Raw genomic sequence first — 21,815 nt, 5'->3', positions numbered from 1 at the left:
GTTGGACAAATTACATAGAATACTGAAAAATTGGAAACAAAATTGAGTTGTTTTGACGAAATGTATATGCAGATAAATAAACGCTTCACACTCAGCGGCCCCCAGTAGGATTTTCTCCTGTGTCGGGGGTCAGGAAACAAACGCAATATACAAACACAAACGCCCAGACCACTAAAAACATCTATATGGCCAATACAAATATTTGTCGTGAACGGAGATCGACCCGCTACCGCCAGCGCAACAGTCAGTACTGTGACCGCTGCGCCAACGCGTCGTCGATGCTTGATAATAGTAATAGTGATAATGTAACTGTAACGTAAAACAAGATCTGTGTGATATCTATTGAGAAAGGCTTAACGAATGTCGTCTCCTGTGAAAGATTTTCATTGTAATATGAAACTTTGAATAGTTACGGGTTTCTGTAAAGAACTCACTATAGACGGCGCCACGGTTCGCTTAAACCGAATATAAAAATCATCATATCAAAAATTTCGATCTAGCGGGTACATCGTTCCATAGCTTAATTGGCTAGAGCGCCGACACGGTAAGTCGGAGACGCGGGTTCGATCCCCACTGGAGCGGTCAATTTTTGATATGATATTCAAAAATTTTAAGTGTAACGAATATAATGATGAACATTACGTTTCCAACAGTACCGAAATCTAAGGAATTCAGAATAAGTATCGACATACATGTGTAGGTCGGAGAGACGACGGCCAATTAGATGTGTTTTTATAGATCACAATGGGTAAAATTGTGCATTATAATCACTTCAGCCTGTAATATCCGACTCGAGATCGAGAAGGATCAGAGCTTAATCCACCACGCTACTCCAATGCGGGTTGGCGGATATATTCCCTACTATGAGTAACGATCGCTATCAGGTGTACATGATAACAACCGGGACCGACGGCTTAACGAGCTCTCCGAGGCACGGTGGGGAGACCCACAGGGACTGCACAAACACCCAGACCACGGCAAATACCTGTATGGTCAATACAAATGTTTGTCATGTGCGGGGATCGAACCCGCAACCACCAGCGCAACAGGTACAATCCATGACTGTAACCGTTGCGCCAACGCGGCGTGCATTATAATGTGCAGGTTTTATTTAAAATTAATTACACACAGTAAGTTATGTAGCAAACGATAGGCTTAATGCAATAGTGTGACCCAATCGCTTATAACCAAGCTCTTAATTGAAATATAAAATCTCATCGAATCATAGTCATAAAAATTATTCACACGTAATTTCAACTTCATCCACGACCACTAGAACAAACAGAACTTTTTGTAATAATTCTGGCGTTTCTTATGTTTGATTAACGACGTGAATCTAAGCTCACTAAATAGGCGCAATTTAGATTATTTACTAAATGTAATAATTTTCTATAACATTTCTTCCTTCATGTATATATTTTGATTGTATCGTAGTAGTATTAATGAATGTACCTAAAACCTTAAAAGCTTTATTATTGAATACTATTCTAATGGTCTATTCCACTGTATGTCTGTTAATGTCTGAGCAAAAGTCGTTTATGCTTTTAGGTAAAAAAATCTTATTTAATGCCATAAAAAATGTGGTACGTATTTCGAAATGTAATACTTAATTACGACTAGTTTTAATGACACCAATGACACCTCAAATCGATGCCAGACTAAGGGCGGCTTGCAGCGTGTGTTAAATCTAGATTTAAAACTCGATTTTGCCTTAAATCAGATTGAATGTCTTGCACGTCATCGATTTAGCTTAAATCTCGATTCAAATAAACGTCAAAGTTAAATCGGCACCAGAGTCGGTTTAGCGTAATTAAATCTCGATTTTGTTAACCATCATTTGCGAATACCTACGCGACGTTATTGTTTATTTGTTCGTTTCTTTCTGTTGTCTTATGAAAATGGATTTTCCTTTGGACCATGAGTACGATTTGTTATCAGATGATGATGAAGAAATCCTGCAGTATTTGGAAACGCCGTTTTTCTTTCGAAGAGTCTTTGAGTGTTTTTTTATTTTCTATGACAGGATATTTTTCAACAAGTATCAAAAGATGCATTATTTCATCATTAGTAAAATTAGGCGCCCTGGATTTTTTCATTCTAATGTTGCAAACGGAAAATCAGAAAACTCGAAAAACACAAAATCAACTATAACAAAAACACAACACGAAACAAAACTGCTTGATTTAAAATATGCGCGGAAACATAACCTATGAATATAACAAATTAACAAATTGTTCAGTTCACTTCTTTGCTTAAATGGCTTTTAGTTGTATTATAACAAATTGTTATAAAATTATATTATAACAAATTGACACCTACTATTACAATGTACTCTGTGATTGACACTGATAAATATACGTTTCTGTGTACGCGATATTGCTTTGGTGTACATTATTGTATCTAAAACGGAACGTAAAGAACGAACGGCGATTGAAAGATACGCAAAATCTCGATTTAGTTAAACTGGACATCATTTTATTATGAGCAACGCAACTTCGATGAGACTTAAGTTAAATCGAGTTTAAGGTAAAATCTAGTTTTAATAAAATCGAGATTTTTGTAATTTTGCTGCAAGTGGCCCTAAGTGTCACAGTTTGACATCATTAGTGGCTAAATATATTTTGTCATAATACAAAATAATATATTCATAATCATTTCGAACGCAAATGATATGTTGATATTCAGTCTGTATTAAAGGTATGGAAAGATTTTGTGATGGTTATCAAGAATATATTTCTTGATCGTGATTCATTGAAATATTTTCTATGTGATTCAAGAGATGTCTATTATGTTTTCCTCGTAATAAACATACACACATATTTATATGAATACTTATATACATCGCTTTGATAAAATAAAATTAATAATTATAAAATTAATAGTGTTATTACAACAATACTGCTTAAGACTTTACATATTAATAATAAACTAATATTAATTGATTTTTTGAGATAAATTGTTATTCGTTCGTTTTCTGATATTATGAAAACATGTATTGTAAGAGTTACATACATAAAAGAGGAATATGACACTCTCTTATGACCATTGGTTGACTGGAAGAGATCTCTTCTAGAGATAAGTCCAACTTTGCCATCAACTATACGTGTAATTTTTTGTATATTATTTTTTAAGTGCAATAAAGTATATAATAAGAGGGGTCCAAAATTAAACCCTTGAGGAACAACGATAAAAATACCTTGTTTTCCAACTTCGAGCTTCATATGACGTCAAAGTGACGAAATTATATATGAACTTATTCACTTTTAAAACTAATTGTATGTCGAGATTTAGAAGGCTTAGAATTGTTTACGTCTGACTTAACTCAAACTAGACTAAAACAAAAAAAAATTAAAACTTTGAAATATTAAGTCTTAAATGGGAGGTTAATCTTATATAAATCATGTAAATGAACTACAACAATTTTTTTGTGCCATATTTACGAAACAAAGTACGTAACTTTAGCTAACGATTGTATAATTAGTTTAAATCTTACACGTGATGCGTATATATTGACTGGTTGGTCGACAGTAGGTCGTTTTGTAATGACCAGGGTCGAGGATACGAGCGTATGGATGTAATATCCATATGTTTTTAGAGTAACATTAACCAACTGCATGCATTTACGTTTATTACAAAAAAAAAACGAGTGTGCTTTAGACTACACGACTGAAGTAAAACTTCTTTAGCTTCACCTAACTCCTATCTCCCTCTCAACTTCCATTCGCCTCGCCCGATCACACTTCGTGACGCTCTCGTCATGCATTCACCAGCCTACTCCCCAAGTCAAGCGTGCGAAAAGAAGTTTTAACTTCAGTTACAAAAACAAGAAGAATATATATATATACATATATATATATATATATATATATATATATATATATATATATATACGATCCAATTGAGTGACCTCTTCCTTTTTTAACCGATTTCCAAAAAAGGAGGAGGTTCTCAATTCGAATGTATTTTTTTAATTTTTTTTCTGTATTTTACTTCAGAACTTTTGACTGGGTGGACCGATTTCGACAATTTTTTTTTAATCGAAAGGTAGTTTGGTCCTATTTAAATTTATTTGAGATCTAACAACTACTTTTCTAGTTATATCTAATAATGCGTTTTTACTTGACGCTTTTTTCGTCGACCTACGTTGTATTATACCGCATAACTTTCTACTGGATGTACCGATTTTGATAATTCTTTTTTGTTGGAAAAGAGATATCCCTCGTTTGGTACCATGATAAGGAAACCGGGATGTGATGATGGAATCCCAGAGAAATCGAGGAAAACTCTCGAAAATCCGCAATATCTTTTTACTGGGTGTACCGATTTTGATAATTTTTAATTTAATTCAAAGCTGACGCTTTTTTCATCGACCTACGTTGTATTATACCGCATAACTTTCTACTGGATGTACCGATTTTGATAATTCTTTTTTGTTGGAAAAGAGATATCCCTCGTTTGGTACCATGATAAGGAAACCGGGATGTGATGATGGAATCCCAGAGAAATCGAGGAAAACTCTCGAAAATCCGCAATATCTTTTTACTGGGTGTACCGATTTTGATAATTTTTAATTTAATCGAAAGCTGATGTTTATCATGTGGTCACATATAAATTTTATCGAGATCTGATAACATTTTTGAGTAATCTTTGATAACACGTATTAACTTGACTATATTTTCGTCTTCCTACGTTGTATTATTTGTCGATGTAATTGAAGTCGGTTTTTTTCGTTTGCAAGCAAATACAATTATTATTATCAGCTTGTCATCATCAGCTGTCTGTAATCTGTAATCTATACAAATATATTTTGTATTGATGCGGAACGAAAAAGGATGTTTGGCGCAGCATCTTGAGGTTGGCAGCTCTTTCGGGTAATTGAAAAGGAATGTGTGAAAAATTATTAAAACGAATAATATGGCATTTACGACGAAATTTTTTTGCTCGATTATTCCACTATTCGCCCACATGATTCTGTAGTGAGAATGACGCTGTTTTCAATATATTTTACTAAGACTTGTCGTCGTTGGAATTTGTCTACGTTACGTAAATTTGTCAAGGTGTGATGATTATCCATAGAATTTAAATGAATGACGAGTAATGCAAATGTGATTTGTTCATTCAACAACATATGATGAGACATGATGAACAATGTCATTGTTAAATGATATGTAGGCGTTACGTTTTGGAGTAAAGCTAGGCGATAATAGTTTACGACAGCGCATTAATATTCGGATGTAATCGCTACGTTTTTTCTTTGGCATCCAGCAAATGTTTAACACAATCATCACTTAACGCCTTTGTAAAGTTGTATTTCTTATTATTATTTTATTATTGAATACCAGCGGTTGCCCGTGGCTTCGCTAGATATAGAATAATACCTATTATTATATAAAATAATTTAGGACCTCTTTGTATACCACATTATGCAGTATTATATTTTCAGCGCTCGACTTTCGTATGCTAGAACTACTACCGTTCGCACAGTTCGCTCTCGATAAGACTTCATAGAACTGTCGTGTGGAAATTCGTTTAATGCGGCCCTTCCCCAAAATATATTCTTGGTAGACGTTTCCTAACTATTAATTATCTTCCTGTCCAGTTTCAATTTCATAACACAAAACATTATGGACTAAAAAATCTTGCGAGAGCCCTCAAACCTCCTTAGTGCGGACCTTTCGCGAAAGCTTTTTTTGGTGGATGTTAACTAACTATTAACTATTTTTCTATCAAGATTCAAGTTCGTAGCACAAAATATTAAGGATTTTAAAAAAAAGTTGTGAGAGCCCTTTGATCTCTTTAATTTGGTCCTATCGAAAAAATCTGTTCTTAACGATACATCTATTAACTAGCGGTTCTAACTACTGGTTCAAGCGTAAGCTTACGGTAGACTATAGATGCAGTTCACATTATAGTGGAATTAGACCAAATTGAAGATATCAGAAATGAAATAGCAAACAACCCAAAATTTTAAAGAACTTGGAGGTTGTATGTATGTTAATTCAATCTTTGCCATATCCTCTCTCAAACCCGACTAAACTAATGTACAAGATTGTAAACATCGGTATGCGACGACGACTTCATTAATTTTCTTGAATGTAACATGTGTGGATGTTCCTATGAAGTTTCGTAATCCTTGCAGACTGATACTCCTTAAATAAAAAATAAAAAAGAAGGCGCCACTAGAAGCATCATCAAGCATCTGGCCATCTTACTCGCCACAAAAACACATCACTCCATGATAACAGTGTTATTTAGCTGTAATTTTGCTGTGATCAAAATGATAAGCGATCTCTAATAAATTTACATTATTTATGATGTAATAATAGATAAATTATGCACCTTTATTACTTCACTGTAATTAGCGATATTACTAAGTCAGCATATTGTATGTTTAATGTAGTATTATTAATACAGTAGGCGGTAAATTGTTTGATTTGGCACCTACTGTGAATGATTTATGCGTTATGTCAATAGTATGACACTTGTCTCCTCCTATTTTTGTTTTTCCTCTTCAAAACATTATTATAGCCAAAGTAATGTTACTGTATGGTACCTGCAGGCTAATATTATTAACCTGCAGGTGGTACACATGAACACACACACACAGACACACGCACACGCGCGCTCGTCTCAACATTCTTACCGAAGTTTTGTCAGTCATTATTCTTGAAATTTTGAGTTTGGAATTGATGCACAATCATTTTTCGCTGAATTAAACAATGTATGTATATATCTTCATTACATAGAGGAACAAAACAAATGAAAGTCCACGTTATGACGGCGAATTATATCGACGTGTGACTGACGTTGCGTCACGACTGCGTTGCCTCACTAGTTACCCAACGTCACGGCTCCGGGCTCACAACAAATTTTCACATCACTATTTGAGCTTGTAATAACAGATCAAAATTATCGACCTTGTAATCGAAACGGCAATGTATCGAATATCGACATTGATATTTTGACATATTTTTATCGACCTCTAGTCTAGTATCTTGTGTCTTGGTATTTGGAATAAAATGAGATTTTTTTTTTTTTTTTTTTTTTTTTATTTATTCATATAACGAAACAATAGTACAATAAATGTATAACAATAAAAGTCAAACATTTAAATCACTGTTACATACACTTTATGAGGCTAACAATCACCTATCAAAGTTTACAAAATGTTTACTATTACTCATAACAACATAAAATACTAAATATGACAAGATAAATGCACATAATTATGTTTTACTGTGATCTATTAATAGTAGTATCACTTTTGACAAGAAGGTAGATTTAAAATTAAAAGAAAATATCAAACAGGCAACTGCATAATATTAAGCGAACTTATCGACCAGTATGATTTACGCTATGCGAGCTACCTCGCCGCCCGCTCCCTCTTACTGTACAGACACTTGCGGGGATGTCGATACGGCGTTTGAGGCTCACTCAATTGGTCATGCGCGTGCTCATAGCAACTACTGCTATTGGATGGCGGAAACAATAGGTAGTGATGAGGCAAACGATACGTGCCGTATTTGTCGATATAAGGCAAATCTGATATTTTTGTTTTACATATATTTGAAATTAATGGATTCTTATGATTCTGAATTTTATTGTAAAATTTGTGAGTAATTTTGAGAATGAAGTTTAGGAGTAACGGAAAATTGATTTTCGAATGTAATTTTATTAGATTTGTTTTGTAAGGGGTATTAAATGAAATTTTTAAACATTTATTTTGAATGACTTGAAGTATTTGGTGGTTACTTATACATGTACTACTCCAAACGGGACAAGCATAGGTTAAGCAAGGCCTAATTAGGGTGCTGTAAATTCTAAGTTTGGTTAGTGGAGAAAGAATACTATTTCTATTGAAAATCGGGCTTAAGCACTTAACTGCCTGAGCTCCTTTAATACGTAAAGTTGAAATATGTTTTGACCAATTAAGTTTACTGTCCATAGTAATCCCTAGATAACGAACCGAACTACTCCATGGTATATTATGCCCTGCAATTGACAGTGTCCTTTTAGGAACCTTTCGTTGCCGAGTAAATAAAATGGCTTCGGTTTTCGCCTCGTTTAACTTTAGCCTCCATTTGGAGAAATAGCTATGAAGTCGATCAATGGATAATTGCAAACGCCCAATAATTAAATCAATATCATTTGAAGATGTGTATGAAGCTGTATCGTCGGCAAAGCACGCCAGACTGGTTTTAGGTTGAATAGGTATATCGTTTAGGTAAAGGAGAAACATGAAAGGTCCTAGGATAGATCCTTGAGGAACTCCGGCCGGAATAATGTGAGGAGAAGAAGCGCAATTACCAATACAGACAAAGAATGAACGATCTCTTAGGTACGACTCAATAATTTTTACTAAATTTAAGGAAATATTTAAGTTTATTAATTTATGTAACAATCCCTCATGCCAAACGCTGTCGAAAGCTTTTTCAATATCGAGGAGAAACATACCCGTTGACTGCCCCAAGTTAAGATGATGGGATATGTGCTCGGAAACTCTGGCAAGTTGCTGTACAGTAGAATAAGCGGCACGGAAGCCAAATTGTTCATTTATAATTAAGTTATTGGATTCTCCTAAGAGTCTGTTGTAAATTATTTTCTCAAATAGCTTACCAAGAGATGGTAGCAAACTAATGGGACGGTAACTTGTCGGTAGTTTATGGTCTTTTCCTGATTTCTTTATAGGGATCACTTTAGCCGATTTCCACATCTTAGGGAAATAACCCAGAAAAAGGCAGCCGTTAAATATTCTAGTTAAAAAACACGATCAACTTTTGAGAGAGATTTTTAAGCAATATATTATGTATACCATCACTACCTGGTGATTTACGATTTTTAAAAGTTTTTAAGATTTTCTTTATTTCCAATGGCCTAACAGGTTTGCTAATATCGTTGATACGGTGTTTACTGAGTACTGATAAAGACTTTTGGACTTCTTCATCAGTATCAGATGTATCCCAATTCAAAGTAAGGCATAGGTTGTCGAGAAATGCCCGTGCAAGTGTATCGCACTGATCAGCAGTCGTTGAAGTAATTGTACTATCCGGTCGGGTGAGAGGAGGCAGGACAACAGTGCCACTCCGCTTAAGAGAATTCGACAGACGCCAAATATCGGTACTAGGGTTGTCTACCTTTGAAAGTTTGTCGTTCCATACCTTATCTGAATGTTGTTTAATGAAGGATCGAACAATATTTTGTATGCTGTGAATACTACGGCGAACAGATTTTTTGAGGGGTCCTTGTGATAAGAGATTATCCAAACGACGAAGAGAATTTTTGAACCTTATTAACCTCTTAATACGACTAGGTAATTTGAAAACACCTTCCTGTATCTTTTTTGTTGGAACAGATAAATTTCTTGCCTTGATTATAATAGAATGTAGATTTTCAACAGCTATATCAATCTCTTCTTGAGATTTAAAAGAGAGAGCAGTAAGGTTGATATTATCGTCAAGAATAGAGTGAAAAGTAGTCCAATCAGCATTTCTATAGCGAAATGTCTGTATATGTTTCTTCCAATCCTTTGTACCCCTAACACTAAAGAATATAGGGTAGTGGTTGGAAGAAAGAGCAACCAAGGTTTCAACGTCACTAATGTTGTACACATTTTGAGCTAAAACAAGATCAGGTGTAGTTGATCTAAGACTAGAAGAGTAGTTAATTTGGGTTGGTAAATTAGGTGCATGAATTATAAAGTCTTTTTGGAACATACTGCGAAAGAGTACACGTCCACGCGTGTTAGTATAGCTACTATTTCAATGTCCATGGTTGGCATTGAAATCGCCAGCTAATACAACTCGCGAGCCAATATTCAGCAGCAAGTCCAGATCATGTTGGAGCAAAGGCAAGTTAGGCGACTGGTAAACTGATACTATGGTATGTTCCACTCCTGATAGTTTTATGTTAATAGCGATAGCTTCAATGTTAACAGTTGCGGGCATAACGACAATAGAGTGTTCTAAATTATTTCGGACTAGAATAGCGACACCTTGACCACGACCATTCGGTAATTTATCTTGTCTGTAACAAGTAAATCCCGGCGTGGCTAATGGTATCGATTGAGTGAGACGAGTCTCACATAATAATATTATATCGACAGATACGTCATGTTGAGAAAAATCAAGTAATTCAGAGATCTTACCACGCACACCATCGGCGTTCCAGGAGAGGATACGTAGTTCATTTCTTTTAGACATATTGACTAAGGTGATTGAGCACGAGCATGACCTTTTCAATAGGTGATGAGCATGCTACATATTCTGACTTTAAACTACGGATTTTTAATAAAATTTGGTACATCTCTATGATAGTGGGATCTTCAGATGGCGACGTGAGACTATCCAGGGGCAAAGGTTGCGAGTTGACTCTTGATGAACGACAGGTATTATTTAATGTATCTCCGGAGGAAGTAATTTGGTTAGCTGCTACTTGCGCCCAAGACTTGCTATTGTCTACCTTTTTAGCAATATGTCTTTGGGCTTCAAACTTAATTCCAGCTTCCTTCTTTTGACGAACGCGTTGTAAGTAAGCTGTTCTAGCACTGCATTTCTTATAATTAGCAGGATGACTTTCATTACAATTACAGCAGCGTGCCGATTCTTGACGATCTTTTTTGCTACATTCAGCTGTGGCGTGAGTTCCGGTACATTTAACGCACCTGGCTGGCATGTTACAGTTTCTCGCTGAGTGGCCAAAATTTTGGCAACGGAAGCACTGGGTACCTTCTGAGTTATTAGGCTTAAACTTGTGAATGGTAACCACGCAGTTAAAAAGATATTTAATTTGACGAAATCTGACTATATCTACTCCTGAAGACAGTTGAAATAAGAAAGGTGGACATGAAGTATTATTTTGTCTGCGAGATTTAAGGATGGTGACTTTGCAATCTTCAAACCCGAGCTTATTCAGTTCGGCTGGTAGGTCATTTTCAAAACAAGGAGGAATACCTTTGATTACTGCTTTAGGCCTCTTCTCGTCTTTGCGTGTGTAAGTAATGAAAGCGATATCTTCCTTCCGAAGTCCTTCTTTGATAGCCTGGTGTGCTTCAGTAGTATAACAGATCACAGCTACTTTATTTCCATTCCTGTATTGCAAATTGTAACGGTTAGAATACTTGTTGACGATGTCTTTTATTTTCTCGTGAGACCAATTACTCTTCAAATCCAGTATAATGGGTGGAATATGACCAATCTTCTTAGTTGTAGTGGTGGCTACTTTAAATAATTTATCACTACTATCAGCTTCTCTATCCACCGATAAGCCATGAAACTGATTGTGGGTTGGTAAGTCACGATTTTTATCAAATTTATCATGACTGTTAACAGTGGCATATCGCTTAGGAATACGCCAATCGGTAGCTTCTTCGTCAGCCGGCCTCTTTGAATTTAGGCAACTAGTTGACGACGATCTTATAATGAACTTGTCCATAGCAAGAGACGCAGTTTATCGACAAATGTCGATAGTGCGGAGTCTCATCACTATTTTTTTTCTTCAGTTTTCTGTGTATAACACGGCAACGAATAAGCAAGACGATACGACTGCGCTTCGCAAACGACGAACGACGAATGAATAAAATGAGATTGATTGCATATGGAATGCATATAAGTTGTATAACCAATTCGTTAACTGAATGAGATGAAACTCCTTAAGAAAAGTTACAAGATCTGTAGTATGAAAAATCACCCATCACTTCAGCAGCCTATCGCAGTCCACTGCTGGACAAAGGCCTCCTCAAGTTCGCACCAAAAATGGGGTGAACTCATGGGTGTTGCTTATAGTCACCACGCTGGGCAGGCAGACTGGTGACCGCAGGGTTGGCTTTGTCGAACCGTAGACGCTGCTGCCCGTCAGTTGGATGGTTATCCCGCTATCGATCGGCTTTTTAAGATCCAAGGTGGTAGTGGAACTGTGTTATTTCTTAGTCACCTCTTATCAGCCACGGTAAGAGAGGGTGTGGCTATATTCTTTACTGCCGGAGCCACAGAGCATCATCATCATCATTACAGCCTATACAGTCCACTGCTGGACATAGGCCTCCACAAGTTTACGCCACAAATAACGTGAACTCATGTGTTTTGCCCATAGTCACCACGCTGGGCAGGCGGGTTGGTGACCGCAGTACTGGCTTTGTCGCACCGAAGACGCTGCTGCCCGTCTTCGGCCTGTGTATTTCAAAGCCAGCAGTTGGATGGTTATCCCGCCATCGGTCGGCTTCTTAAGTTCCAAGGTGGTAGCGGAACTGTGTTATCCCTTAGTCGCCTCTTACGACACCCACGGGAAGAGAGGGGGTGGCTAAATTTTTTAGTGCCGTAGCCACACAGCACAGAGCAGTATGAAAAATATGGGTTGTGAAATCACGTGAACCAACTGACGTTGACGCTCATTGATGTTAAGAGCAAAATTTAACACCGCTTTTAGCTGTTTATGTATGATATAGGTATACAATTATACCAGCATTTATGGTACCGATACAGATTGTAGTTTGATTTTAGAGTTTTACTGTATTCATTAATTATTATATAATTATACATTGTTTTTAAATATCACGATAGTCTTTCTAAAGGATTAAGCTCTACTCGCTATCTTTACTATTCCTTTATAGATTACTTAAATACAGATACACACACACATATAACTATATATATATATATATATATATATATATATATATATATATATATATATATATATATATTCTTTATGGCCTTATTTTTCGAAAAATGCTCTACTATATGCAACTTTACAGGAATTGTTTATTAAAGTTAAATTAGGTAAAGATTAGGTGGCAAATGCTAGCGCGACCCCATCTCGCCCCACCCAGGCGGATGACTGCTCACACGTGGTGGTTTTTAGTCAGTAGGAGTCTGACATAACCCTCTGGCGCCCCCGTGCTGGAGGGTATCCATGATGGATTTTTCCCACGTAAAAAAAGGTAAAGATTAACAAAAGGCTTGTATGATCAGAAACATAAATACAAATAATACAATTATTTCATTTTACCTTATTACTACTAAGATTATTACAGCATTTCATTAATTGTAATAGAATTATTACTATCATTGTTATCGTTATTATATATATATTTTTTATTAATGGCTTATGGTAACTAAAATATGAAATATATTGTTTACATTCCACAAGATTTAGTAACCGAGTAAAAACTCCACTCGAATCAACCGTGGTAGGGACAAGAAAAAGATGGCGCGTAACGGAAAAATGTGACGCGTAACCGAAAAATGTGACGGTAAATTTTTTTCCAACGCCGATAAAGAAGTTTCACTTCAAAAATATATACAAAAAACGGGAAAATTGAGGAGGAATTTTCATTTTAATTAAATAATTTAGTTTAGATATGTCAAACGGATTTTAAAGGTTAATTTTATCTTAGAAATTCGATTTATTCAGAACGAGCTGCACACGGTGTCATTGAAATCGAACTTACGTGTATTTATCATGTTTTACGTGTATATCTTTTTATAAGTAATTGTTTAGGAAGTTTATAGGCTATAAAACAATACGATATGACTCATAGAATGAACAATAACAATTAATGTCAAAGAGACTCTAATAGTAGAGATAATCAATATAATGTGAATCCAAAAATTAAACAATATCACTAAAGCAGTTTTATCCAACTGTTAAATACTTAAACGAGATAATACAAGTATATTCGTGTAATAGTAACTTCCAGTTAAACCTAGTTGTATATGTAAAAAACGTGCTCTTAGAACTGAACCCTACTCGTATTATAACCGGGTAAGTTTATGTGGATAGATGGATGTTTGATAATCTACCATACAAAAACAATTGTATATATTTATGTATGTATAATATGGTGTATATGTATGTGAGTAAAATATGTACACGTGTATGTCACATAACATTTTTGGGTACCATCCCACACTCCTTATTTAGTCCTCTGCCCAAAGGTTGCCTGGAAGAGATCGTTGTATTAGCGATAAGACCGTCTGTTGCAACTGATGCAAATTCTATTTTTATATATCATTTGCAATACTGTTAAAGCCTTGTATTTGTATGCGAAAGTAAATAACAGTTGAACTAATTACAATAAAATTTGTTACATAGATAGTTGGAGGTCCAGAGCAATCATCACATCAGCCTATCGCAGTCCACTGCTGGACATAGGCCTCCACAAGTTTGCGCCAAAAATTGCGTGAACTCATGTGTTTTGCCTATAGTCTCCACGCTGGGCAGGCGGGTTGGTGACCGCAGAGCTAGCTTTGTCGCACCTAAGACACTGCTGTCCGTTTTCGGTCTATGTATTTCAAAGCCAGCAGTGGGATGGTTATCCCGCCATCGATCGGCTTTTTAAGTTCCAAGGTGGCAGTGGAACTGTGTTATCCCTTAGTCGCCTCTTACGACACCCACGGGAAGAGACGGGGTGGCTATTTTTCTTTGCTGCCGTAAAAACACAGATCCAGAGCAAAACATAGTTTAATTTTAATTCCAACATTTCCGTGGCATCGGAAATTATCCGATTGAAATTGAATTGGAGGTCCAGAGCAATCATCACATCAGCCTATCGCAGTCCACAGCTGGACATAGGCCTCCACAAGTTCGCGCCAAAAATGGCGTGAACTCATGTGTTTTGCTCATAGATTTTGATAAGTAAATTAATCAATTTAACATCATAGCGCAACTAGATACTAACAAATATAAATAAGTTATTATAATAATGAGTCAGAAACCTGTTATTCTATTAAATGAAAAACGCTAAAATAATAAGCGTAAAGTTTTTAATTGTTTCATAAATAAATTTAAATGTTAGTTGCATTAAAATCGACAATTGTAAATCGATTATATTAACGTGGGATTTTATACTATGATTCTCTTGAACTTTAGTGCACCTTGAACTAATACTTATTGCATCCATATTTGAAGGCGATAATAAGCTGGCGGATGTAACAGTACTGTTGCATATAGTTTTTAAAGACACAATATCTATATACATATAACGAAATGGTAGAAAAGTCAAAACTGTACATTGAATATTTTTTTAAAAGAATACTTGGGGATCTACAATCGATACCGAAGCCAAAAATATAGTTTTTAGAGTTTGTGTCTGTTTGTCTGTTTGTCTGTATGTATGTCCAGGATAAACTCTAAAAGTACTGCATGGATTTACTTCATATTTGGCACGAATATTATTAAGAAGTCGGGTCAACATATAGGCTACATACTATCACGCTATCGCCTACGGGGAACGAGCAGTGAACCTTTATTTCTTTAACGCTTTCTTTAAGAACGTGTAATTTAACGACACATATTTGAATGTTGTTGTTATTATAATAATTTAAACCATGCTATAAGCTAGCTTCACACTATAAATGAAGACATTTTGTAGTATATGTAGTATCAGCATTGTACCCTTGCGAAGCCGGGCGGGTCGCTAGTGTAAAATAAAAACTTTTATTTCGCGATAGAGTAAATAAGAGTATAGACGGTCAAAGAATATAAAAAATCTAGACTTCAAAAAAATCGGTAACAAATCGACTGACAATACAAGAAATTAATAAAAATAAGTATAATAATAATAATAATTTAAAAATTACTACATATAAAATACATTAGTTATTCGTGTTATGGAAAACCCTCTGTTATGGAATAGCCTTAAGTTAAACGTGTATGATGGAACTCTAAGTGGGTATTTATATGCATAATGTCATATAATCTAAGCTCGAGATACAAATATATAAATCCAATATTTTAAAATAAAACCGTTAATGTTTTTATTCACATAAAATTCACAGTAAACGCTCGATCATAAAATTTTGTGCGGATTAAATTATGATTTTTAACCGACTTCAAAAAAAGAGGAGGTTACTCAATTCGACCGTATTTTTTAAAATGTATGTTCGGGGATAACTCCGTCGTTTAGGAACCGATTTTGATAATTCTTTTTTTGTTGGAAAGGAGATATCCCTAGTTTGGTACCATGATAAGGAAATTAAGATCAGATGATGGGATCTCAGAGAAATAGAGGGAAACTCTCGAAAATTCGCATAACTTTTTACTGGGTGTACTGATTTTAATGATTTTTAATTTAATCGAAAGCCGATCATGTTGACGAGATCCGATTACAACTTTTGGAGTAATTGATAACGCGTATTTACTTCACTATTTTTTCGTCTACCTACGTTGTATTACTTGTCGATATAATTGAAGTCGGTTTTTCTTCGTTTCCCTGCAAACACTTATTATTCCAATCTTTGTAAATGGAATATCAGTATCTCAGATAGAGAAATTCAATGGTCAGACAGACAAAAAAATGTCAAAATTTCATTTCAGGATTATCAATTGCCGTTGAACCTATCTGACGTATTACGGTATCAGACGTATTACGGTACAGAATCCACATCCTGCTCAAAATCTGTTGCACCCCGTTTGGAGGAGTATATCAACCTTACAGAAGATCACGTCTAAATAATTCTTCTTACAAGTAGTGTTGTGTTCCTGTGGTAAAATGACCAAAACTTCTGCTTAGGATCGGGGGTAGGGTCGGAAACGCGCTGCCGATGCTTCTGGTGTTGCAAACGTCTATAGATTACGAGTCATATAAAAAAAATTGTGATCTATTTTTGTTGTTCACCATTAAATTCTAAATAATTTATGGAATATTTCTATTCAAATTTGTGAATTCTAAAGGTGCAGTTTACCGTAGCTTATAGACGCCTCCGACACGAGCAGCATATCAAGCGTGTTCCCGACCCTACCTGTGACACTCCCCAGGAGCTCTGGCCACCTTACTTATCACGCAAATACAACACTGCTTGAAAGAAGTGTTTACCTTCATCTCCTGTAAGATCTAGGTCCCTAGTGGGGCTGCTCCAGATTCAACATATCCAGATGCAGGATATTTTTTACTGTGCCCTACGATTATTAGTATTCTAAGTACCTAGATCTTGAGCACTATGAATGTTCATTACTGTCTTTTTACAAATCAGATATATAAATAATACGATCGATAAATTTCAAAATGTCAAACTTTAACTGTTTAACGATTTAATGTAATTTAAGGTTTATTAAAAAAATATTTTTGTACTGTGTGGCTACGGTACTAAAGAATATAGCCACCCCCTCTCTTCCCGTGGGTGTCGTAAGAGGCGACTAAGGGATATCACAGTTCCGCTTCCACCTTGGAACTTAAAAAGCCGACCGGTGGCGGGATAGCCATCCAACTGTTTGCTTTGAAATACACAGGCTGAAGACGGGCAGCACCGTCTTGGGTGTGACAAAGCCAGCCCTGCGGTCACCAACCCGCCTGCCCAGCGTGGTGACTATGGGCAAAACACACAAGTTCACGTTATTTTTGGCGTAAACTTGTGGAGGCCTATGTCCAGCAGTGGACTGTACAGGCTGTAATGAAGAAAAAAAATATTTTTACGATTAATTTTATTTTAATAAAGCTTATTTTCAATTATTGTATCTTCCAATTAAGTCTTAGTCTTATAATCCTTTAAAATTGTTCTAATAATTCTTCCAAATAGTTCCATAACATCTGAGACAAATCCAAACAAATTCATGCGTTGTAGACCTACATAGACGGTAATAAAGACATCGTGGCATTATTTTCGAGCGACCACAGCGTCCTTGCACAACGAATACCATCTCAAAAACAGATCAGGCTATTATTACGTCAGACGAAGCGTCGTTCCATCACGAATACGAGATCTGTATCCAAATGAGAAACTTGTACTAAAACCGTTGTAACTATGGAATGTTCTAGATTACATATTTTGGAATATGAATAAATGGAACTGAAAATTTTGAATGTAGAACTTTATTTTTAGAATCTTATTATGTTCTTTAATTTGAATTTAATTTTTTTTTAATATTTTTATTGTCATTATTTTATAATTATAAATAGAAATTCTTCTATGAACGAATTTTTTTGACTTAAAGAAATAATATACGTAATGCAGTATATATTTATAATCTACTATTGCAGATAAAAAGTGTGTGGAAAATGTGGAAAAGTTAGGAACGTCGAAGCACCAGGAGCATCACGATACATACAAGAACTATTATTAATTTGCATGAGGTATCTTGAGAATCCTTGAGTATTTTCATTACTAAATATTGTAACGAATTATGATTCAAATATTTTCTAAAATATTAACTCATTTATTCATCAATTCAGATTTTTCTATATTCCAATGTCTACAGCGAATGTTATTAAAAATATTTATATTGAATTTGATCGAGGAAAGGTCAAATGATCTAAATTCCGGTTATTGGTTTGGAATTTGTTCAATACTTTTGTTACAAACTCGCTTTTTAAATCTAAAATCGAATAATTTGTAACACTATAGATCTTATAGGCTAGAAATATTTTTGATAAGAATTACGGTTTTTGAAAACCATTTTCTACCAAAATAAATTATATAAAAGCATTTTGAAAAAACAATTTTGATAATCCAGTTTAAAAACCCAAAAATGTACGCCATTATCAATCATCAGATCAGTTCAACGGTCGATTAATATTGCAACGAATTTATATTACTTACAACAATTTTAAAATTATCCGTGTACGGGTTAACGCACATTGAGCAATATGTCTTGCAAACTAATAACCTCCTTAATTAAGCTTATTTATTATGGAATTGTTATTTGAGTGATGCAGATTTCTAATGAAATTGTTATTTGTTTGTTGCGAATAACGTCTGTACTTCGGCCTATCTAATATATAAAATTCTCGTGTCGCGGTGTTAGTAGTTAAACTCCTCCGAAACGGCTTTACCGATTCTCATGAAATTTCGTGTGCATATTGGGTTGTTTCTGAGAATCGAACAACATCTATTTTTCATATCCCGAAGTTATAGGGGGGGGGGTTAGGGGTTAATAACATATATGGCAAAACAAAGTTCGCGGGGTCAGCTAGTATAAATATATAATCTTAATAAACTTAGTGTTAGATCGACTTTTGGTTTGGTTTCCCTCATAACCTTCCCTCAAATGTCATCTCTCACTCAACCAGACACTGTACCAGACAATCCGTATAAATATACGGATTGTCTGGTACAGTGTCTTAACTGATCTGATGATTAATAATGGCGTACATTTTTGGGTTTTTAAACTGGATTATCAAAATTGTTTTTTCAAAATGCTTTTATATAATTTATTTTGGTAGAAAATGGTTTATAACTTGTCTAGCCTGTTGGCGCAGTTTGTAGTGGCCCAGCTTTCTGTTCCGCAGGTTGCGGGTTCAATTTCCACCTGAGTCAGGGTGTAATATTTGGATTTATATATTAACATTTGTCTTATTTCCATATATATATCTATAAAAATATTTAGCTGTAACGTATAACATAAGCATTAAGTTACTTACTATAGAAATATACAACCGTGTATCCATGTTATAAACATATTTATTAATTATTTATTTTAATTTTATAGAATAGGACACAGTAGGATATATCCTGCTCAAAATCTGGGGCAGCGTGAGTGATGGACTACCTCAACTTTACTTCTGTAACTTATACCCTATCACAGCTAAATAATCAAATCTACAACCATTTTAAGATTACAACGTTAAAGTATAATTGCTTACTTGATTTTGATAAAACGCTGATAAGATGTTTCCATTTTAATGTAGTTTTTATAGCATCACAGCTTTCATCAGCTTACGAATAAGCTTGCTGTGACTCTGGATGCGGATTGCGGAAAACCGGGATGTCTGACGCAAATTTTGGAGGTATATGTCCAGCAGTGAACTGCAATAGGCTGAACTCACTGACTGATTGACTGACTCGTGTTATAAAGCAGTTTTAATTATATTGTAAGCCTTTTTTAACGGTTGCTATCAAAACTGTCATATCTGTGCATAATTTCAAATCCTCTGAACGAAACAATTGTATATATTCTCAAAAAAGAGACTTCAATTGATATCGCCAAGTAATACTACGTCGATAGTCGAAATGATAATCAATTAAATACGGATTATAAGGGATAACCCGAAAAAATAATAAAGTTATTTATATTTTCTCCTGTTTTTGCCTTACTTTTCCAATTAGAAAACACAAAACCAGAATCACAAGTTCAATCTGTCTCTCAGGTTACAAAGACGTTTTGACAAATCTATGTAATCTATATATTAATACGCGAAACAAAAACTTTGTACCCCTTTTTACGAAAATTGCGTGGACAGAGGAGTATGAAATTTCGTACACTTATAGTTTATATAGAGAAGGAGTGCAGAATGCTCATACTTTTTAAAAAATATACATAATAATATATTAAATCAAAAAAAAAATATATTACACACACTACTATGTATTTGACATACACATGCATATTATACTCTTTTGTTGATTGTCAGTCTGTAGTCAAATTGAAAATTAAAAAAAAAAAGATTCTTTATTTTCATTATTTATGTTATTTTTTTTTAATTTAAATTTTTAATTATGTTCGAATTTCGAACACTGGGCGACCACTAGTTAACATAAATATACCAATATTTATTACCGTTATTTTATGTTTACCACTTATAAAAGTCTAAATCGTCAAATATAATCATAATTACAACAACTGTTATAATAATAAACTCGAGAAATGTTGAACCATAAATATGTACTAATATCTAGAGCAAATCTTGTTACTAGTATTTAGATGTTATGTAAGAGTATTACTTAATTCTAAGCGACGCCTAATTATATCGATATTACAAATATCAAGATTTTCTATATTAATTTATATAAATACTAGCTGTGCCCGCGATTTCGCACGCGTTAATTTGACGAATAAAGTAGACCGCCTTACTCGGTAAATGGGCTCATCCCAATCCAACACAAAAAGTTTTCTCAATTCGAATCATTCGAATCAAAAATAAACTTTTCAGCTTTATAATATTAATAACTAAATAATAATAAATAATAATAAAATCAGTCTATTTTAATAATATTTTCATTATTAGATAGAGATGAGACGGCGAGCGAGACACGCTTTGCAATAGTAATATAGGCTATGAAATATTACGCTACAATTTACAAAAGGACAGCAGTCTAATTAAACGCGGGTAGTAAGATTAATATTTAATAAATTATTATAATAAAAAATTAATATTTTAGTAATTATTATAAAAATATCTTTTAAATATAATAAATATCAAAAAATAAATATTTACAAGGAGTACACTCAAATATTTTACTAAATCCACAATATATAGTTTTATTATTTACTTTCAAGCAATTGCAAAAACTCAACAATGAAAATATAATATTAAAAACGCAATTTTCACAACATATTACCAAACAACATTCTAAAATCACTTGTTAATGAATTGAATTAAAACCAAAATTGTTTCATTCAAGTAGGTTTCGATAGCACTTTTGAATCGTCAATTAAAAATTATAAATATATAGAAAATTATAACATATCTTGAATAAATCAATTAGGTTTAATGTGACGCTGCCACAGAAACTAAAAAAAATAAAATAAAGTTCGTTAACTCACGTTGTTGGTGTACCGCGTTTGGAGGAACACGATAGACTGCCTCAAAGTAAAACCGGTCTGAGTGAATGGTACGATTGAATGGCGAATGATTACGGATACACTTGATTCTCGTGTATTACCGAATGTACATGTTTGTTATAGAAACGGTCTTTGAAGAAGCTTGACTCGGGAAGTAAGCTGGTGAATGCGTGCCGAGAGCGTTACGAAAATTATGATCTGGCTAGGCGAACGGAAGTTGAGATATACGTTATGTTACCGCTAAAGAAGTTTTACTTCAGTCGTGTGGTCTAAAGCACACTCGTTTTTTTATTTTTCATTTACTTACTGTTAAAACTGTCAAC

General features: G+C 34.5%; 1 protein-coding gene across 1 annotated transcript in view; it reads right to left on the bottom strand.

Moving 5' to 3' along the window:
- LOC123663330 (cuticle protein 16.8-like) overlaps positions 1 to 21,588 on the bottom strand; it is a 30,948-nt gene extending 9,360 nt beyond the window's left edge. Inside the window, exon 1 of the mRNA XM_045598018.1 lies at positions 21,475 to 21,588. The gene's annotated coding sequence lies outside the window, so the exon portion shown is untranslated. The remainder of the gene's footprint in view (positions 1 to 21,474) is intronic.
- Between the last annotated feature and the right edge of the window lie 227 nt (positions 21,589 to 21,815).

This window comes from Melitaea cinxia, chromosome 20, assembly GCF_905220565.1.
Source record: "Melitaea cinxia chromosome 20, ilMelCinx1.1, whole genome shotgun sequence".
NCBI classification, from domain to species: Eukaryota; Metazoa; Arthropoda; class Insecta; order Lepidoptera; family Nymphalidae; genus Melitaea; species Melitaea cinxia.
This window is presented reverse-complemented; position numbering and strand designations above follow the sequence as displayed.